The following is a 23,003-nucleotide window of genomic DNA, read 5'->3' as shown; positions in this document are numbered from 1 at the left end:
CCCGCCAGCTTAGCCCTGTCGCCTCACTGTTGCCTCAACCACTCTCGCCTCCTGTTGGCTCACCCTCTCGCCCCCACCCTGTCTCTCCTCTTTTGCTCTACCTCTGGCCCCTTTTTCCCTCCCATGCTCTGTCCCCACCTCCTTTCTGTTACCCTCTCTCTCAGCTGCTGTCTATCCTTTCTCTCCCCTTGTACCCACCTGCCCTGCTCTATTCCCCCTGCCCCTTCTTTCAACCCTCACTCTTGCTCCATCTTGCCACTCATCTCTCTCAGCCCCTGGTCTTTCTCTCCTCTCTACTCCAGTTTCCCCTCTTTCCTCCCTCTCTGGCAGTCTCTCCCTTGCTCTACCACCCTCCTCTCCCCGGCATCATCTCTCTAGCTCTCTCCTTGACACCCTCTCTCTCTGTCTACCCTCTTTCTCTCTACGACATGCTCTTTCGTTGTCTTTGCAACGCTTCCACTCCCCCCTTCTCTCTTTGACACTGACACTTGCTCCAGTCTCTCCCTGACAGTCTTACTCTTGCTCGCAACCCTTCTCTTCCTCATCCCCTTTTCTCTATCGGAACGCTTTCTCTTGCACCTCACGTTCTCTCATTACCTCTTTCTCCACAAAGCTCCTCTTGCTCCCTGTGCAATCACCCCATCACCTCACCCCCTCTCATCTCTAGTCACCTCACCCTCTCGCCCCATAGTCTCACCCCCGCCAGCTTAGCCCCGTCGCCTCACTGTTGCCTCAACCACTCTCGCCTCGTGTTGGCTCACCCTCTCCCTGTCTTTCCTCTTCTGCTCTGTCCCAGGACCCCCTTTCTCTCTCCCATGCTTTGCCCCCGCCCCCTGTCTGTCACTCTCTCTCTCAGCTGCTGTCTATCCTTTCTCTCCCCTTGTACCCCACTGCCCTGCTTTGTTCCCCCTGCCCCTTCTTTCAACCCTCACTCTTACTCCATCTTGCCACTCATCTCTCTCAGCCCCTGGTCTTTCTCCCCTCTGTACTCCAGTTTCCGCTCTTTCCTCCCTCTCTGGCAGTCTTTCCCTTGTACTATCGCCCTCCTCTCCCCAGCATCATCTCTCTAGCTCTCTCCTTGACACCCTCTCTCTCTGTCTACCCTCTTTCTCTCCGCAACACGCTCTTTCATTGTCTTTGCAACACTACCACTCCCCCCTTCTCTCTTTGACACTAACACTTGCTTCAGTCTCTCCCTGACATTTTTACTCCTCCTCGCAGCCCTTCTCTTCCTCATCCCCCTTTCTCTATCGGAACACTTTCTCTTGCACCTCTCATTCTCTCATTACCTCTTTCTCCACAAAGCTACTCTTGCCCCCTGTGCAATCACCCCATCACCCCACCCCCTCACCCCTAGTCACCTCACCCTCTCACCCCACCGTCTCACTCACACCAGCTTAGCACCGTTGCCTCACTGTTGCCTTAACCCCTTTTGCCTCCTGTTGGCTAACCCTCTCGCTGTCTTTGCTCTTTTGCTCTGTCCCAATCCCCTTTCTCTCTCCTATACTCTGCCCCCACCACCTGTCTGTCACCCTCTCTCTCAGCTGCTGTCTGTCCTTTCTCTCCCCTTGTACCCCCCCTGCCCTGCTCTATTTCCCCTGCCCCTTCTTTCAACCCTCACTCTTACTCCATCTCGCCACTCATCTCTCTCAGCTCCTGGTCTTTCTCCCCTCTCTACTCCAGTTTCCCCTCTTTCCTCCCTCTCTGGCAGTCTCTCCCTTGCTCTACCACCCTCCTCTCCATGGCATCGTCTCTCTAGCTCTCTCCTTGACACCCTCTCTCTCTCTCTCTCTGTCTACCCCCTCTCGCACCACGATGTACTCTTTTGTTGTCTTTGTGACATCTCCACTCCCCCTTTCTCTCTGACATTGGCTCTTCCTCTATTCTCTCCCTGACATTCTTACTCCTACTCGCAACCCTTCTCTTCCTTGTCCCCCTTTCTCTATCAGAACGCTTTCTCTGGCACCTTTCGTTCTCTCATTACCTCTTATTCCACAAAGTTCCTCTCGCTCCCTGTGGAATCACCCCTTCACCTCGCCCCCTCTCACCCCTAGTCACCTCACCCTCCCGCCCCATCGTCTCACACCTGCCAGCTTAGCGCCATCACCTCACTGTTTCCTTAACTTCTCTCATCTCCTGTTGGCTCACCCTCTCGCCCCCACCCTGTCCTTCCTCTTTTGCTCTGTCCCAGGCCCCCCTTTCTCTCTCCCATGCTCTGCCCCCACCCACTGTCTGTCACCCACTCTCTTAGCTGCTGTCTATCCTTTCTCTACCCTTGTACTCCACTCCCCTCCTCTCTTCCCCCTTGCCCCTTCTTTCAACCCTCACTCTTACTCCATCTCGCCACTCATCTCTCTCAGCCCCTGGTCTTTCTCCCCTCTCTACTCCAGTTTCCCCTCTTTCCTCTCTCTCTGGCAGTCTCTCCCTTGCTCTACCACCCTCCTCTCCACGGCATCATCTCTCTAGCTCTCTGACATCCTCGCTCTGTCTAACCCCTTTCTCTATGACATACTCTTTCATTGTCTATGTGACACCCCCACTCTCCCCTCCTCTCTCTGACACTGACTCTTGATCCAGTCTGTCTTTGACATTGTTACTCCTGCTCGCAGTCCTTCTCTTCCTCATCCCCCTTTCTCTATCAGAACGCTTTCTCTTGCACCTCTCGTTCTCTCATTACCTCTTATTCCACAAAGCTCTTTCCCTGACCACCCCTCTCCCACTTTCTAGCTCCTCTTTTGCTCTTTCTGACACCTGTCTCTCACACCACTCACTCTTGCTTCTGACACCCTAACAGGCCTTGGACAATAGGGGGGTGGGTTAGCTTAAAAGCATAATATGTGATGGGATAGTCACAAAGTAGTACTTATCTTTATAAAGTTAAAGGTCCCTTGGACCATTAACTTTATATATGCTCTAAGCAATTTTTTTGCTTAGAGCAAATACTAATAGTATACGGTTTTCAGTCCTTGATCATAAGGCATCATGCTTTGTGGTGTTGTGCTGTAAGCTGCCATCCTGGCGGCTTCAGTACTGTGTTTAGCTTGCTTTACTTAATCCGAATACAAAAGTTTTTAAGATACAGTCCAGGTTTATTTACTATACACTGAGTAGCCATGCCCTCAATACAATGTTGGGCCACCTTTTGTCCTTAATACTGCATGGATTCTTCTTGACATGGACTCTGTTAGTAGAGGTGGTATGAGGAATCTGATACCATATCAGATGAACTGCACTTTCCAATTCCTTAAGGTATCTCTCTTTGCAGATGATATGCTGCTTTTTGTGTCAAACCCAGCTTCCAGTGTTCCTGTGATAATAAAACTAATTTGGGACCAAGCCCTCTTTTACCCATACTCTCCTGCTGGCCTTCTACATTCTGATCTCCGTAGCATTCCCACTGACTTTAAACCTAACATCATGTTCAGAGACACATATGCCACATGGCTCTCTTTAAACATAAAATTACATCGGAATCATCATAGTTCTCCATATGTCCATGTCTGGGGTAACCCTGTGTTATCCCCCTCCCCCCCCATTCTCTATTAACTTTCTACCACTGGAAGGAAAACGGTCTTGATGTTCTATCCAATGTCTTTGATCCTGGGGGACATCTGTATCCATTCTCTGCTCTCCAAGAGCAATTTACAATCTCTTCTCAACAATTTTACATGTACCTGCAGTTACGTTGTCATGTTTTGTCTCTCCACAAACCGGGATATTTTCAGAGTTCGCCTGATCCTATAAACACTCAGTTGAGGCTGCTACTTACCAAACGGTATCATACCAAGATTCTTTACTCTCAATTGATAGATACTGCTGCTACCACTACATGGACTAATTTTATAACACCTTGGACTCCATTTATTCCTCACATAACAGAAATGACCTATTTATGAAAGAACTACGATATGGCCTACAACACCTCGAATCTGCATATCTTCAGGAGGTACCCTTCTGCTTTCTCCATAGGGCGTACATATCTCTGGCTCAAAGAAAGCACTTTGTATTAGAGGAAACGGGTACTTGTCAGAAATGCCATCACTCTTCAGCTACCTTCCAGCATTGTGGAAAAATAAAACGTTTCTGGCATAAGGTCACCTCATTCATCAATAAGCTGCTTATTCGACCTTCTTGCTTATGTTTTCTTACACTTTTTTTCGGGGAATCTACAGACAGAGGCTTCCACAACCATTCCTTATTAGAATTTTAACAATCTCTAAAAAAACTCATCCTAATTCACTGGACCTCCAAAAACCCTCCTACCCTCAATGAACTGTTACAACCTTCTCTAGTTGGAAAAACAGTCCACCATGACCTCCTATAATGATAAACTTTCCCTGCAGTTCTACAACACGTGGAAAACTTCATCCTTTCCCACCCCATCGCAACTCAAAAAGATATCTTACAGCCATTCTCAATTTTATCATGGTACAATGTCCGGGTGTAACACCCAATGGAATTACAACTATTTCTGAAGTAGCCACCTCAGAAAACTCTTGCAGCAGGATACCCCATTAACATAACAGGATGTACTTGATCTGCGATAACACTCAAATACCCTTGGTCATTCAGACGTTGTTCCACAGGAATCAAATGACCCAACCAATGCCAAGAAAACATCCCCCCAAACCATAAGATTGTCTCTACCCACTTGAAGTGTTGTGGAAATGCAGTTGGGGTCCATGCTTTTGTGCTGTATTCTCCATACTCGCACCCTGCCATCTGCATGGTGTAATTGAAAACACTTTTCATCGGACCACATGAACCTTTACCAGCTGTCTACTGTCCAATTCTTATGAACTGGAGACGTCTGCTCTTGTTCAAGACAGACAGTAGAGGCTTTCGAACAGGTCATCGGCTTCCATATCCTATACGGCTAAGTTTCGTTCAGAGACCTTCACAGTTGCTCCTTGATCAAGATTTCCGCAATTTGATGTCATGTTGCTCTTCTGTTGGACTGGACAGATTCCGTAGTTTGTGACGACCACAAGCCTGACGATGAGACCAGGTTTTCTGCTTGGTAGTCTACTCTCTGTAAACATTAATAACTGCTGCTTTGAAGTACAAGTGCAGCTGTTTTGCTGAAACTGGTTCTAACGGTTCAAGCGCCTACAATCATCCCGTGTTCAAACTCGGTTATTCACGTTTTTACCCATTTCTTTGCAAGCAACACCGTGCAATTGATGCTTCGTTTGTCCTGCATTCCCTTTATTATAGCTATCTGGCCCTCTAGCAGCAACAACTTGAAGTTATGGCCGATCTGCATATAAGGGTCAATAATTTGGCCACTCAGTGTATATCCAGTTCTCTAACTTCCTGTAGGGTGCTTAATCAGTATAAAATGTGTCATTGGTATTGTTTAATTTTTATTGTTTCCACTTCTCACTAGGGCAGCTACTCAATTGAATATTGAGGTTTTTGGGTATCCATTGGCCAAGAGAAAGCAAATGTCTTCTAACACTGGATATAATGTAAGGCTTGTTGGTGGACGTACAAGAGGTCTTCAGGATGCAGTGCAGTGTCTCTGAAGATGCTGGAACAGAAGTTTATGAATTTCAAAGCACAGGTAAATATTTCCATTTAAGAATACTAGCCCTGCATACCATAACCCATCCAATTTTTAGCTTGCTTTCATTTAAAATCTTGTTATTTAGAAGGTCTCTAAAACTATGTTATGTAGTGCCATAAGTAATTTTGCTTTTAAGCTGCTTTTCTGGTTGTTACAGTCCTATGTCCAGTTTTTCCTTATTATCCAATGTATTGTATGACTCTCTTGATCATAAAACCGAAAGTTTGACCTCATGCACTATAAACTGCCTACCTGCTGGTTTCAGTCCTATAATCTGTTGTTTTTTCTTAAATATTTTTATTTGGTTTTACATTAAATCACAACATAAATTTTGTCACTTACAGTAGTGAACCGACAATCAAAAAGTATGACAACTTGGGAGGGAATGAGTGAGAGCGTACATACAATTAAACAATGATGTAAAAAGGAGTAGCAATTTGCCAGCCTGCTGGCTTTATGGATATGCAACATTCTCAGTAACCTTTTATAAACTTAACCTCTTCTCCTCATGCAGTATTTTAAATATTATATAGACTGAACGGTTCCTAAATAAAATTTATATTCAACAAAGAGTAATAAAAGGGGACGTGAAAGAGGGGGGGGGGGGGGGGGAGGGGAGGTTCGGAAAACGCAGTTTAGTAACAGGAGGCAATGCGGTCTGTACCGTCATATTATACCACTTGTCTAAGTACAATAATTACCATATCAGATGAAAGATTAACATATGCGATCCGCAGGTTTGGGAAGGTAATACTGATTATTGGGTGTTCCTCTGAATAGAGGGTATAGCCTTTAAAGTATGAACATAACAACATAGCAATTAGTACACATTTTTATAACAATTCTGGGTACTTATGTAATATCTGGACTCCCGTTTTTCTTATGAGTCCGCGTCCCCTTGCGGGGCTCGCTGCGCTCACCACGCTTCGGGCACGGTGGCTCGCTGCGCTCGCCACACTATATAAAATCAACTCTATGCCTAGTTGGATAGTAGGGGTATGAAAAAATGGGGTGCATTTAACATGGGAGTCCAGATAATACATAAGTACCCAATTCTGTGTTGCCCCCCCAGATCATAACAGTTTCCATGGGTCTAATCATTCTATAACCGGGTGGAGGTCAAGGGATTCTAGAATTTTGAGTGGCCAAGGTTTTAGTTCTGATGTATGCTTCCCACTTCCTCAAGAAAGATTTCTTTAGCGATTGAATGGATTGTATATTGTTATATCTGTCTAGTCCTATAACTATTTAATAATTCTTCCACATCTGGTAAGTTTGGTTTATGGTTGGTGATCCAAGACTTCTATATTGCCTTTTTTGCCACTGTAAACAAAATTGTCAGAAATGGTATGAGTTGTCTTTGGCTATTATTTAGTTGCCATGTGTCAAAATTTAGGAATATTACTGGTATGGGTTGAAGTTTAACTTTTTAGGAAAAGTTCTTCTGTATATAGTGTATAATCTTGAACCAAAACTTTTTTATGTACCCACAGTCCCAGAAGTTATGGAACAGAGATGCAGAATAATAGCCACATTTGAGACCTCTTTCCGTCTCATTGGGGTCAAAGTAGCTTCGCTGTCTCTGCAACAAGAAAGCTCCATGAATGGTCTTCTAATGTGTCTCTTGCAAGGCTGAAGATTGGAGAGTTTTCATAGATGATTCATAGTACTTGAATATATCAGATACTTGTAGGGATGGGATGTCTTGCACCCACGAATCCCTTGTCTTTTCTTGTAATACAAATAAAGGATTCTTCTGCATCTCTGTGTAAATGAGTTTTGATTTAAAGGTGTCGGTCTGGATTTTATTCACCCAAGTGTGGAGCAGGGAATGGGATGATGACATAATATTTTGGGTTGGTAAAGATTGCACGAAGTGTTGAATTTGGATTATTGGGAAGAGCATTATTTGGTAGCCCAAATTTGTCCTTAAGAGTGGTAAACGATAAAGTCTTTCCTCCTGGGTCAAACACCGGGTATATTTAGTTTTTTGAGACTTGCGCTCAAGTCTCTTGAAAATTGGGTTATTTATTCCCGGAGGGAACAGTGGATTGCCACATATAGGTATCCATTCCGTAGACAGTGGGTCTAGGTCAATCTTAGAGCATATGAAGTGCCATGCACTATGCATATCCTGAAACAAGGGGTTGCTATATACGTGTGATGGGATTTGTTTCTTCGGTACGTGTATAAGGGCTTTGGGCGAGTACGGGAAGAGGACAGCCTTGTCCAATTCAAATAAAGAATACAAGTCGGCCTCCTGCAGCCATCCCACCCCCACTCAAGTTAGTAGAGAGCAGGAATAATTTGTAATGTCCGGGAGTCCCAAACCTCTATTAACTTTAGAAAGGTTTAACTTCACCAGGGAGATCTTAGGCTTCTTACCATTCCATATGAATTTGGAGCAGGCCTGTGTTAAGGTTTTAACATCGGAGGACAGGATTTTTGTTGGGAGCATTTGCATTGGATACATTATTCTCGGGATTTTCACTGACTTCACAACTTCAATTCTTCCCAGAAGGGAAAGGGGCAGGGAAGTCTAGTCGTGGAGTGTCTTCAGGATTTTTGACATAATTGGGGGATGATTTCTCCTATATAAATCTGATAGCCTATTAAGGATTTGTATGCCCAAGTACTTAATATGGGATGTTTGAATTTTTATTGAGTGTAATATATCAGTAGGTGGGAATGTGGGTGGGGGGGCTTTTAAAAGTAGTAGCTCTGATTTTGTCTACATTGACTTTGTATCCCGAGAAGGTACCAAAGTTATGTAACATTCGGAATATCAATGGAATGGTGTACTGTGGATATGACGGAAACAACAACATGTCATCGAATAAGGATACACAAAGTTCTATATTACGAATCTGAATCCCCTGAAATTCTGGGGATTCTCTTAGATGTATAGCTAATGGCTCAAGAGCCAAAGCAAACCGTAATGGTGAGAGGGGGCATCCCTGCCTCGTTCTTCTCAAAATGGGCAATGGATCCGACAGTAGGCCATTACTTATAATCCGGGAGGAGGCACCCTCATATACCGTTGATAGGAAGCGTACAAAGGTCTCTGGGAAAGCAAAGCGTTTCAATGTGTGATGCAGGTGTTCCCAGTGCACCATATCGAAGGCCTTTTCAGCATCTAAAGATAGAATAGCTTTTGGGTCCTCCGACACAGCACACTGGGAAGCATTGACCGCTCCCAACACTCGTCTGATGTTAATCAAAGAGCTCCTCCCTATGACAAAACCAGTCTGGTCTTTATGTATTAGCTTGGGTAGGATTTGCTTGAGACGTTCTGCCATAATCTTCATGAGCAACTTGTAATCAATATTCAATAAAGAAATTGGTCTATAAGAACTGGGAGAGGATAAGTCCCTGCCTGGCTTAGGTATCACTCTGAGTATGGTCGAATTAAAGTGACTAGGGATCGTGTTGGATGACATTATAGTATTAAACACCTTTGTAAGAATCAGGACTAATTTCCGTGATAACAGTTTATAGTATTCTGGTGTAAGTCCGTCCGGACCAGGTGCTTTACCTAATTTAAGATTAGATAAAGCTTTGGCTACTTCTTGAAAAGTGATTTCCTGGGTAAGGAAATTCGAATCCTCTTCAGAGATCTGGGGTGGTGTGATAGTTTCCCAAAATTTGATAGTATGATCAGAGGTTGGTTTGGAGTATAAGTTAGTATAAAAGTCGCAAAAAACCTGTGCTGTCTGGGTATTAGATGTTGTAAGAGAGTTGCGTAGTGGTCTTATTGTCGCAGGGGGCCTTTGTCCCTGTAGTAGTGAGGAGAGTAGTTTACTTGATTTGTTTCCAAATCTATGGAATCTCGCTCTTTTAGCAAATGAATATATGGATTCTGGTCTCTCTATTGAGGCTTCACAAGTCCTTTTTGCAGATAGATAGCTATTTAGTGGTGGGAGAAGGGGAAGTCCTAAAGTCCCGGAAGGCGTCGCCAAGTTTCAGCTGAGCTCGTAAATGCTCTTGCTTTACTTTCTTTTTTAGATGTAACATCTGGGAGATCATTTTCTCCCCTGATCGTGGCTTTAGACGCCTGCCAGAACAGTAGGGGTCTACCTCCTCGGCCTCACTGTTCTCTCTAGCATAGTTGTCCCAAGCAGTTTTAACTGCATTTCTAAGGTGTACAGATGATGCCAATGCTATGGGACATCTCCAAGATGGGGGGGTGGCCAGTTTTTTGGTGAGGTGAAGTTTAATGTATACCACAGCATGGTCCGAGAGTACAATCGGAGCCATCTCCGCAAACTCTACTTTGGGGAGGAGAAAATGGGACAAAAAGATATAATCAATGCGGGACATTCTGTTCGTGGCTGCAGACAGACACGAGTAATTCTGCTCTCTTGGGTGCATCACTCTCCATGTGTCTAGCATCTGTAGTTGCTCACAGAATTTGGGGATGCCAAATTTGGGAAGTCTGCGGGGAGAGGTATGGTGCTCTTGTCTATCTAGGTGGTTAGAAGAGACTAGGTTTAGGTCTCCACATAATATCATTGGCAGGTGCAAAAATGGGGACATAACAGCGATCAATTACCTAAAAAAGGGATTGGAATACTGATTAGGAGCATACACATTAATACATACAAATTCTTGGTGATCAAATTTTAGTTAGCACAACACAAATCGGCCCTGAGGGTCCGAGATGACCTTAACCACTTCTATGTCTAAATTATTTTTGGCTGGAATAACTACACCTCTCGCTTTTGATGTGTAAGGGGAAGATGCCAGAAGTTTCCACTTCATCATATTGAGTTTGACTGTTTCCTGAGGTAGCAAATGCGATTCCTGAATACACACCAAATCAAGACTGAGTTTGTTCAAATGCACTAAAATTCTCTTTCGTTTCACAGGGGAGTTGATCCCGCCCACATTCCAGCTCCCTATGTTAATCGCCATAGTGGCTGAATATGGATTGAATGACTACCTTGACAACAATATTCCGGAATATTGTTGTCAAGGTAGTCATTCAATCCATATTTAGCCACTATGGCGATTAACATAGGGAGCTGGAATGTGGGCGGGATCATTAATACAAATGTACAATAGGAGCTGCTTTCTTTCCTGAGGGGGTGTTGGGGAGAAGGGTGGGTAACCGGAGAGTGGGGTAGACAAAACAATAAAAAACTGTATCTGAATAGCCATAAAGGCGTGCTTCCATAACGTAAAAGGTGAGAGTAACACATCTCACCTTTATAACTTTCTGCGTAGACTCCTACACCTACCGACTCACTTATAATATTTAACTAATTAAACATTTGACCGTCTTAAAACAAACATTTCCTAATGCTTTGTTAGCTTATAACACAAACCAGTAGGGTAAAGAAGTGTGATTCGGCCCAGCTGGGGTTTTCAACGTGGTAACTATCAAGGTGAAATCACAAAAATATAGACCACATCAAGTCCATGAACTTCTACAATGTAGAGAATAAGCAGGAAGAACATGTCTCTTTAGTCGAGTGGGGGAGTCACTTGCAATCTGACATGTGTATTCTGCTGGTCTGAGCTGTGTTCTTCCATCAAAAAACCTTCTGCATCCCGTGCTGACCTAAAGTCCTTATATGAGGACCTATCATATATCCTGAGTCTCGCTAGATACATTAGTGCAAACTTCCTTTCCAGCCTAATAAGCCAGGAACAAATTGGTGAAAACTATCTTCTCTGTTTCATCAGTTCTGGAGTGTAAACTTGAAAAATGAGGATTTGGTGTCCCTCCCAAGATAAATCCCTGTGTCTGCGGGACATTGTCCAGATAAGTTCTTTATGTAGGTAATTAAGTGTTTTGAAAATAACCGCTCTGGGTCTTGGGCCGTTGTGGCCCTAGAGTGTGTGCGCGCTCTATCACCATATCTGAGCAGCAGTCCTGGATGTTAAGTAGCTCTGGCAGCTTGATTTTTATAAACTGGAAAAGGTCTGCCCCTTTTATAGATTCTGGTAAACCAATAATCGTAGGTTTTGCCTTCTGGATCTATTTTCCAGATCTTGTACCTTGTTGTATAAGTACAGTATGTCTGTGGAATGTTGCTTTACTAAGGGTTTTTATTTCTGCCACATCTTGAAAGCACTCCCCAACCCTGAATTCAGCTTCTACCACAGGCTTCTGCAGCTGGGCTAGCTGCTTGTTTATTTTATCTTTAGTGCCCCAAAAAGCCTTTGCTGTTCTTCCTTTTTCTGTCACAAAGTGACTTTTTTCTTCTTCTGTCTATTTTATCTGTCTGATCTTGCAGCAGGGGAGCCATTGCAGCCCTAATTGCGCCCAACATGTCCCCATAAGTCACCAGTTCCTCAGGTTGTGGTGGTTACGTTAAGGTCAGATGCTGGGGAGGCTGGCTGAGAATCCTCCGTGTAGCTGTCTGCGGCTGAGGGTGAAGGTGGCTTGGATCTGGGAGGCATCTTGGAGGTTGTGAGTCCTGGCGTTCTAGCCTTGTTCGCGCGGTACCTGGAGCCGGGCATTCCCTCCAGCAACTTGTCCATACGGGTCTGTGAGTGTGGCTGTATGTGGAGGCTGAAACAGCCTTGAAGAGGGTGAAAGTGAGCCGGCGGGCAGCGGAGCTCTCTCACACGCGGCTGTTCATGCCGCTGCCGGAACCGGAAGTCCTATAATCTGCTTTTACTTTATATGCTAATGGTTTGTTTTTGGGTGTAAACAATTATCAAAATCCCTTATTCCCTTTAGTATCACCGCATACGGTCTGATATTTTGTCGTATGGCACAGTGTGAATTGGTATTATAAGGTTTTGTGCTTTACTAATATGTCGATCCCAGATCATCTGCATTTCCCTTGATCTAATAGCCATACAAACCATTTTCATTGTCCCTTAATCCTTAAATATGGCCTCATGCTGGCGCAAGGCACAGCTTTGTGCATTAATCCTTTGTGGGGTTTTCAGTCCTAGGTCCAGCTTGTTGTTCCTAATGATCAAATGGTTTGTATGTCTGTAGTGACCATTAAACCATAAGTTTGGCATCATGCACTGTAGCACTATTAATGATCCTGCTCTGTGAAATGTAGCGAGCCACCGTGCCCGCAGCTTAGTGAGGAGATAAATGAAGACTGATACTTCCCTATTCGTAATTTCCTGATATCTTCTTATCTCGTCTTGGTCCCGTGTTTGGAATATGAAAAGATAAGAAAAAAGAGGGACAAATCTCCTCGTGTAATCCTGTTTATACTGGGTGATTACAAGAACCTTCTATATCACAAAGTTGGTAATCCAATAGCCTATGATATTAGCTATTGAGTTAAATGTGGATCAAATGAAATGTGGGGGTTCTTATCTCCCCCTTCCAAGTGCACTCACACAATAGTAGAATGTTATGCAGCTTGTAACAAAAATCTTGTATTCAAACAGGAACTGTATCCAAAAATAATGTGTTGGGGGTAGGTCCCCCTCCCGGTTTACTCACTCAGAACTGGAGTACAGATCGCATGTAGTCTGGGTCTTTCTCCAGATATCCTACGTCCTTGATGGGAGTGTGGGTAAATTCGTTATCTAAAAGATGACACTGGTGGATACTGTATATAATACAACAGATATCCTTTTTATTTAATTGATTAACATACGTGTCACTTTTAACATAAAATCCATAGGTAAAGTATTCTCAGAGGCTTTTTGTATGGATTTTATGTTAAAAGTGACACGTATGTTAATCAATTAAATAAAAAGGATATCTGTTGTATTATATACAGTATCCACCAGTGTCATCTTTTAGATATAACGAATTTACCCACACTCCCATCAAGGACGTAGGATATCTGGAGAAAGACCCAGACTACATGCGATCTGTACTCCAGTTCTGAGTGAGTAAACCGGGAGGGGGACCTACCCCCAACACATTATTTTTGGATACAGTTCCTGTTTGAATACAAGATTTTTGTTACAAGCTGCATAACATTCTACTATTGTGTGAGTGCACTTGGAAGGGGGAGATAAGAACCCCCACATTTCATTTGATCCACATTTAACTCAATAGCTAATACCATAGGCTATTGGATTACCAACTTTGTGATATAGAAGGTTCTTGTAATCACCCAGTATAAACAGGATTACACGAGGAGATTTGTCCCTCTTTTTTCTTATCTTTTCATATTCCAAACACGGGACCAAGAAGAGATAAGAAGATATCAGGAAATTACGAATAGGGAAGTATCAGTCTTCATTTATCTCCACACATCTCCATAGCGCCCATATTTCTATATTTCAAATATCCTACACTCCTTTAAATTGTATAAAAAGTCCGGGTGGGCTTTTTTCATTTGGACCAGAAATATAGGCAGCTCTGCGCAGATTGGTCTAGATCCCACATTTCCCTTTTTTCTATGGTGAGTACAGTGAGCCCGCTGGGGGCTTTGTTGCGCTCGCCATGCTGTCTGAGTCCGGCCAGTTGGGATCCCGACTGTCGGAACCCTATACCACACCCAATTTAAGCATGCATGGGATAGTTATATGGTTATCCTGACATAGAAATAAGGATCAAATATTGTTTGAGGTAACAATATGGTTACAAAAGGGTCGGACTAGATTCTTATCTGCCATCATATTCTCTGTTTCTAGAAAAGTAAAAGGCCAAATTTGGGTGAGACGCGAATTTTCATGGTGATATCCCAGTTTTGAGAATGTCGCACATCCCAACTATACATTGCTTGTTTGCCTAGCAACATACATCTTTTAATCTTATAATGTTAAATGGTCTTTACTTAAGCTAAAGTATGCCAACTCCCTTTTTATGACCCATGGTAAAATAATATAATATTGCATTTGAAAACTAGAAATCGGATGCATTAGGAACATTGTGACTACAGTACATGCAAGTTTCTGGATGGTTACTGAGCACAGTTTTCTTACAGAGTGACAGTCTATTTTATTATAAGAACAATTATAGTGGTTATTTCCTTGACTAAGATACATCCCATTATCTGGAAGGAACCCTCTTTTTAAAGAGTACCTTGGAATTAAACCTCATCTGCTTATACTCAACAAGATGGACCTGGCAGACCTGTCTCATCACAATGTAAAAATTCCAAAGTAAACCTCTGTTTTAAGATGGAAAGAATATGAAAACTGTATACTAAAGGTCCATACACACTGAGCCGCTTTCCCCCTTCCCAATCTCCTTCAGCGCGGAGAGGACAGCTTTGCATAGCGCAGCTCTATGCAAAGCCATCCTTAAAGCTGCTCATCTGCTGGTTTTAACAGCAGATGAGCGGCTTTCCCAGCGATGATGCGGGAGCACACAGCAGTGCTCATCGCCGGGCCATACACACTGGGCGGCTTTGAGCTGAAAGCCGCTCCAACTGGGTGTTTTGAGTGACTTTCAGCTCAGTCGCCCAGTGTGTGTGGGCCTTAAATAGTTCTTTAACCTCCCCGCGGTCCAAGAACTATTCCTAGCCAGGGTCAAAAAACGTCCAGGAAGGTCTCGGCGGACAAGCTACACCATGGCCACAGCCTGTTTGAACCCCTTCCGTCAGGCAGGCGCTATAGGTCCATCCCAGCAAGGACGACAAGAACAAGGAAAAACTTCTTTCCAATAACTGTCCAACAACTAAACAACTCTGATCGCCCCAAATCCTAACTTGAACTGTTCTAATTACGAGAAATGTATGTGATGTATGTCATGCCCCTCCTATCTCCCCACCCCCATGGGGGGAAAGTCACTCAAAACACCCAGTTGGAGCTGCGTTCAGCTCAAATCAAGTCCTGCTTGATGCTGCACTGTCACCGCAAAAAATTCCAAGTATACGCAAGTATACATGGCCAATAAATCTCTTAAGCTGCCCATAGACAGTCCGTTCCCATACCATCCGTTCTGTACTATGAGATGCGCGCTCCCGCGCATCTCATCGTATGGTACAAAAAGTATGTGCTGCACATACTTTTTGTACTAGCTGTTTATCGCATCGCATGCACAAGGCATGCGATGCGATGCGTACTATATAAGTCCCAAACGGATCCGTTAAACGGACCGTGTATGGGCAGCTTTATACTGTTTAATACAGACCTTATTCTCTCGAGTTTATTATAGGATGCATCATTCCCTTTGAAAACGAATGCATTGAGCTTTCCTTATACTATTAGTTCTCCAGCTTGGCATGAATCTATGAATTGCAGTGGAATTCAGTGCTAAAGAGGGAATTGAACACTATTGCCTTAGTCCACAGAGGCTGTTGGTCTCTCCAGTGAGATGGGCTGCTCAGGAAATCTGCATTGATAAAGCTTTGGAGGTGCAGTTTGAAAGCTAAAGCGTTGCCATATGAAAAGTCATTGGGTATACAGCATGATGGTCGACAGGGTCATTAGGTTGACACGAGCATTAGGTCGACATGGGGAAGATCGACAGTCAAAAGGTCGACATGGGGTTTTTCCATTCACCCCCCACAATTTCGACACAGTCGACATGGACGCTGAAACGTAGCACCATGTCTCCCACCACCCCCTAGTGGATGGTAGGGACCTTCCCCATGTCGACCTAATGCTTGTGTCAACCTAACCCATGTCGACCTACAGTCATGTGGACCTTTCTGCATGTGAACCTACCTGCATATCGAGCTTAATGCATGTCGACCTAATGGTGTTGACCTAGTGACTGTATCCCGTTATGCAATGTTATCTCACAAAACTAGCATATAGGGGGACATTTACCAAAATGGATTCGTAGAAAAAAGGTGTATTCGTAGGCAGAAATACACCTTTTTTTTACGAATTTGTATTTTCGGGATTTACAATCCCAAAAATACAACAATTCGTAGTCCTAAAGATGAAACATTCGTATTTGTATTTACAAATACGAATGTCCTACACCATCGATAGGATACGACAGAAATCACCATTCAAAAGAATGGTGGTTTCTGATTTACTAAGCAGCCGTACTGATAATACGGCTGCTAATTGGTGTAAAACACCCACGCAAATACGACAGGAAAATACACCTTGCTTTCCCTGTCGTATTTGCTTTAAGCCTGCACAGATCAGTCAGATCCGTGCAGGCTTCAGTGTAAAAAAATAGAAAAAAAATTAAATATAAAAAAAAAACGGCGTGGGGTCCCCCCCACAGCCGTAACCAGCACCAGGCTGATGGAGCCTGGAGCCGGTAATTAAAAATCAGGGAACCCGACAAATAGGGGTTCCCCGATTTTTAACAACCAGCCCCAGGCTCCTGCTCTGGGGCTGGTTCCCAAAATACGGGGGACAAAATGTATACGGGTCCCCCGTATTTTAAGAACCAGCCCCAGGCAAAACCAGCCAGCAGGGTAATGCCACAGCCGGGGGGAGACTTTTTATGCAAGTCCCCCCGGCCAAAGCTATTGGCCGCCTTGCGGCCTAGCGGCTCCTGATTGGCCGCTAGGCCGCAAGGCGGCCAATAGCGGCATTCGGGAGGCGGAGCCGCACGATGTAAACAAACACTGTGCGTCTCCGTGTCCGCTTGGTTTCGGGCTGTCGTTTGTTTTTTTGCCAAGACACTTACCTGGACTACGTCGCGCTGGGACAGGTGAGTATGGTTTCCTTCCACAGCTTCCCAAATGGATTTCGTCGGATCCGGACGGCGACAGCGACGGTCGACATGGAGGAAGAAGACGACACAGGACCAGAAGACGACGACACAGGACCAGGGATACCTACGGAAAGAAGATAGGTAAGTATTAGTATGTGTGGGCTTTGTATGTAATAAAATTTTATTTTAAAAGTGTGTCAGTGTGTTTTGTGCACTATTTTTTTAACTGTGGAACTACAAGTGCCAGCGGGCCCTTTAATGCCCAGCAGGCTGGGACTTGTGGTTCTCCAAGTCCCAGCTTGCTGGCACTTGTAGTGCCACAGTAAAAAACAATAGGTTCATCTTTTTTTTTACACGATAATCAGCTCGATGCCCACCGCCCAGGGGCATCGAGGACAGCACCAGGCTTCAGCCTGGTCAGGTAAGTCCTGGAGGGGAGGGACCCCTTTATTGGGGGGGTCCCCACTCCCCCAGGGCCCCTGGCCAGGCTGACTGGTCGGTAGGGTTAATGCTTTGGCCGGGGTGACTTGCATAAAAAGTCTCCCCCCGGCTGTGGCATTACCCTGCTGGCTGGTTTTGCCTGGGGCTGGTTCTTGAAATACGGGGGACCCCTAGTCATTTTGTCCCCCGTATTTTGGGAACCAGCCCCAGAGCAGGAGCCTGGGGCTGGTTGTTAAAAATCGGGGAACCCCTATTTTTCGGGTTCCCTGATTTTTAATTACCGGCTCCAGGCTCCGTCAGCCTGGTGCTGGTTACGGCTGTGGGGGGGACCCCACGCCGTTTTTTTTTTTATATTTAATTTTTTTTCTATTTTTTTACACTGAAGCCTGCACGGATCTGACTGATCCGTGCAGGCTTAAAGCAAATACGACAGGAAAATGGTGTTCTATTTTCCTGTCGTATTTGCGTGGGTGTTTCACACCACTAAGCAGCCGTATTATCAGTACGGCTGCTTAGTAAATCAGAAACCACCATTCTTTTGAATGGTGATTTCTGTCGTATCCTATCGATGGTGTAGACATTCGTATTTTTAAATACAAATACGAATGTTCCATCTTTAGGACTACGAATTGTTGTATTTTTGGGATTGTAAATCCCGAAAATACAAATTCGTAAAAAAAAGGTGTATTTCTGCCTACGAATACACCTTTTTTCTACGAATCCATTTTGGTAAATGTCCCCCCTTGAGTCAGTGTGATTGTGCTGGCCCGGGGTCCTGCAGTCTGGACTTGAACCTTCTGAATGTTAGTGATCCTGCATCATTTTTGCTAAAATTATGCTAAGAACTTCAATTTTACTGCATATTAAATGGCAGAGGTGTTTTTTTGTAGTGTGGCACTACAAGTATCAGCTCCTCTGAAGTGATTATGGAAATCTTCCATTTCTTCTATCTTGCCACAACTTTTTGAATGTTTGTATCAGGTGGTTCTCTAAAAAGATACTTACAAATCATCGGGACGGCTGGAATTCAGACAAAAAGGGGGAAATTTACTAAAGGAAATTTGTAAAAAATAGGTGTATTTGTAACCAGAAATACACTTATTTTTGACATTTACTATCCCGAAAATACGGCAATTCGTAGTCGTATTGATGTGTTATCAATACGACTACGAAATTGCCGTATTTTCGGCATAGTAAATGTCAAAAATAAGTGTATTTCTGGATACAAATACACCTATTTTTTACAAATTTCCTTTAGTAAATTTCCCCCAAAGTGTTCAATTGCCTATAGTGAGCAATTCTGTGTGAAACCAGCCTCTGTAGGGTGCAAAATCGGGAGTTGTTGCTGGCGTTTAAGCTTTGTGGGAACGGCACCTCGCACCCTAGGATCGACCCCCTATACTGTGTGTGTGTTTCCTTGCTATTCTTGTTATGTTATTCTAGAGGTAAAATGTTGCCACCATTCAGATTGTCTTGTACGGAGAATGATTCTCTCTTATTTCCCCACAGATCTGGCCTTCGGGCTGCGGCACCAGGAGGAGAGGTGGTGTACGCCACTTGCTCTCTTTCCCAACTCCAGAACGAGTGCGTAGTGGAGAGAGCCCTCGAGCTGGCGGCCTCGGAGTATGGAGTCCATGCCGAGATCCAGAGCCTCCGATCCTTCCGGGATGTGTTCAGAAATACTTTTAATTTCCACACAAATTGCCGCATAGGGGAGTTGGTCGTTCCGCATCTCACTGCAAACTTTGGACCTATTTACCTCTGTAAGCTGCTCCGCATGGGATAACGACATGCATGGAACACGGTAGAAGAGAGACTGGAGGGAATCCTAGAACTGCATCGTTTTCATGTGAAAATGGTTCACCACTGATGCTGTCAGGGATATACTGGGGCTAAACTTAAGCCCTGGCATTCCTTCTGTCTGTGTATGCACACAAACAGGGGGTGTGGTCACATGCCACGGCCCAATATGCGCATACCAGTCTGGCGGAACTGCTGGGAAAAGGCCTCAAGACTGTCTGAACGGTGCATCAGGCCATTGGTCCTTATGACATTTGTCAGATTGCTAGTCCTGCCTTGGTGTCAGCTAATGAGGAGGGGTCCGGTGTGTGCATCCTGGGCATAAGATGCCCATAAGATGCCATACTATGCTGACCATCAGAGCACAAGTTAATGAAATGTATAAACTATATTCTTATATTCACTATTGTGTGATATTGCCTTTGGCGTTTCCCCTGGTAAGTGAATCCATAATAAATCTGGCAGGAACCTATTTTCTACAGCAAAACGAAAATGCCCATAAAAATAAATTATAGATTTGATTGTAAATATCATAAACGTTAAGTGATTTTATTGTGGAGTAATTGTTTTTTGCACCTTTTTAAAAACACCGACCTACATACAAGCGATTTTTATAAGAAATAAACAATAGAAAGGTTGGATGAATTGACGTTATGGGCCCGATTCAATCCTGTTGTATTGTTGCAGCCTAGCCGCCCGGAGTCCGCTCAGGCATAGACGTTAGCAGGGGAGCGGTTTTATGGGCACGTTCCCCTGCTGCTGTCCGCCGGTTCCCGCCTCTCCTGGAGCCAACGGGCCGGCGAATGTGAAATTTGCCTAGGCTACTTGCTCCCTGGGTTTGCGGATGCGCATATTCACACATGTGCAAACCCCGAACATCGGGGACGAATTTGTACCTTAACGAATGGGTCTGAATCGGCTCCTACAGATAGAGCCATCCTCATCTAGCCCTTTAATAGGATTAAGTGAGTAATAGCATTACTCGGTACTTGTGTAAAATCTGGACGCCCAATGTTTTCATTGTATTGCATCGCATCGCATGCAATATAGTGGCATGCAATGCGATTTTTCATTGTAAAGACCAGATTTTTAATTGTATAGTCACCCATGGGTGATTCCATACCCCCACTATCCAACTACGCATGGAGTTGATTATATATAGTGTGGCGAGCGCAGCGAGCCCGAAGCGTGGCGAGCAGACGCAGAATACATGTAAAGTATTCCACGTTCACTCGCCACGCTTCGGGCTCTGTGGCTCGCTGCGTTCGCCACACTATATAAAATCATCTCCATGCGTAGTTGGATAGTGGGGGTATGGAATCACCCATGGGTGACTATACAATTAAAAATCTGGTCTTTACAATGAAAAATCGCATCGCATGCCTTAAGTAGTGGCATGCAATGAAAAATTCGGGCGCCCAGATAATACACAAGTACCCATTACTCTGCTAATCCCGTACTGTATTGTTGTATGTATTGTATTGCTGCTGAGAACAATAGGCCTTGGCTCACCATGGCTCTCCAGAGAAGGCTGGCTGGGGAGGGCTCCATCTGTGTATATGCATTAATGTGACGATGGAGAATGCCTGCAATAACTGGGGGACTGCACGGCACAGCATGTGACAAATCATAGTCCTGTTATATGGACAAGTGTTACTATAAAACATGAGAAAAGTACCAAGGCCTCCCCATTTCCAGGTGCTCGTTACATGCATCAGCTCCACTGAAAACTGGAAGGTGAAAATGTGCTCATCAAAAGTTAAAGGATCAATGTGCAGGATGATGAAGATGTGTAACAAAGAGGTGCCAACGTCAGGAGCCTATTGCACGCAGGGTAGTACAGAGCCTCGCTGGGCCCCGGTACGTTTCAGGGGGCGTGGCCATGCACCCTTAAGAGCTGCTGCTGGCAGGTAATGGGGCCCCATTGGGCCCCTCCATCAGACTGGTAATTAGTACCCCCTTTATCAGCACCACTGACTGCATGCAATAGCTATTGACCTGGTAATTGCCCACAGCATTGGAATTCCACCACTGGCAGCAGTGGCAAATGCAGGATTTTTAGAGGGGGGTTTCCAAATGTAGTCCAAAATCTCCCACTCTGCAAGGCATCGGAGTAAGTACAGGAGTCTGGGGGAGCGGTAACAGCCCTGAAAATTGGTCTTTTCGGTACTTGTTTCCTAGCACGGCGCCAACGATTTTAATTGTATCCATCGGGTCCGCAAAAATCGCGTCGCATGCAACCAAATCACATGCAATGAGATCTACCCGATTTTTACATTGGAACCAATGTAAAATGGTCCCTGAAACCTGATTTTACATTGGGCCCAAAGTAAAATGCCCCCCATAGACCCCAATTTTCATTGTATACCTACCCTGATGGGTCAAATGCCCCCCCCCATTGTTAACGCCATCCCACGATCAACGCCAACCCGAAGCATGGCAAGCGCAGCAGTACGCGTCCTCCGACCTTTTCATACCCCCACTATCCACGTTGGCGTGGAGTTGACTGTATATAGTGTGGCGAGGGCAGCGAGCCACCGAGCCTGTAGCGTGGCGAGCACAGCGAGCCCCGGGAGGAGACGCCCATTACTTCACAGGTATTACGCGTCCCCTTGTGGGGCTCGCTGCGCTCGCCACGCTATATAAAATCGCCTTCACGCCGACGTGGATACTGGGGGTATGAAAAGGTCAAAGGACGCGTATCGCCGACGCTCGCCTTGCTTTGGGTTGGCGTTCACAGTGGGGTGGCGTTAACAATGGGGGGCCATTTCACATACAAATTACCCATCAGGGTGGGTATACAATCAAATATCGGGTATGGTGGGCCATTTAACATGGTTCCCTATGTAAAATCGGGTCCATCGCATTGGTTGCATTGTATGCCATTATAATGGCATACAATGGACCCGATTTCACATAGGATTTTAACATTGATTACAATCAGGGCTATTTTTGTGCAGGCTCCAGCAGGAACTGAGGCCCTTATTCTAGTTCACTCTTTCTGACAAAATATTTCTTAAGGTGCGTACACACGGGGGCGATTTAGGGCAAAATCGCGGGAAATATGGTCGCTGCGTGACCATATTGCCCGCAATGGGAGTGTGCACCGGTGATATATCGCTGGTCGCAGGAACATGCTCCTGCGACCAGCTGATTTCCACTGCCGGGCTCCCCCCGGCAGTTTCTTTTACATCAGCGACCATCTCTGGTCGCTGATGTAAAGGAGAAACTGAGCAATATATTGCTCAGCCATATATTGCTCAGCCATATATGGCTGAGCAATATATGTCCCCCGTGTGTACACAGCATCAGATGGACAAAACCATGTGCACTGCAGGTGAGGCAGGTGTAAAACCCCACCCAAATCTAATTATCTCTGCACAAGTAACACCTGCCTCACCTGGAGTGCACATGGTTTTGTCCATCTAAGAAATATTTTGTCTGAAAGAGTGAACTAGAATAAGGGCCTCAGTTCCTGCTGGAGCCTGCACAAAAATAGCCCTGATTACAATGCAGTCAATGTTAAATTGCGTCGGTCGCATCGCATGCCATTATAATGGCATGCAATGGACCCGATTTTGTAATTGTCGGGAAAATGCTAAAAATATCCCAAAATAGCCCAAAATAGCGTTGGTCGGGTCCCATCGCATACCTTAACTTAAGGTATGCGATGGGTCACGATGGGCG

General features: G+C 44.8%; 1 long non-coding RNA gene across 3 annotated transcripts in view; it reads left to right on the top strand.

The window, feature by feature from the left end:
• Positions 1-19,868, top strand: part of LOC146053355 (uncharacterized) — a 29,127-nt gene extending 9,259 nt beyond the window's left edge. For 2 of the 3 annotated variants that reach the window (XR_014467732.1, XR_014467733.1), the window contains exons 4-5: positions 5,390-5,566; positions 7,063-7,330. This is a non-coding gene — a long non-coding RNA (uncharacterized LOC146053355). Of the gene's footprint in view, positions 1-5,389; positions 5,567-7,062; positions 7,331-19,025 lie in introns of those variants that run through there. The other variant, XR_014467734.1, reaches the window with a different exon arrangement.
• The last annotated feature ends 3,135 nt before the right edge of the window (positions 19,869-23,003 follow it).

This window comes from Crinia signifera, unplaced genomic scaffold (assembly GCF_055691185.1).
Source record: "Crinia signifera unplaced genomic scaffold, ASM5569118v1 HAP2_SCAFFOLD_157, whole genome shotgun sequence".
NCBI classification, from domain to species: domain Eukaryota; kingdom Metazoa; phylum Chordata; class Amphibia; order Anura; family Myobatrachidae; genus Crinia; species Crinia signifera.
This window is presented reverse-complemented; position numbering and strand designations above follow the sequence as displayed.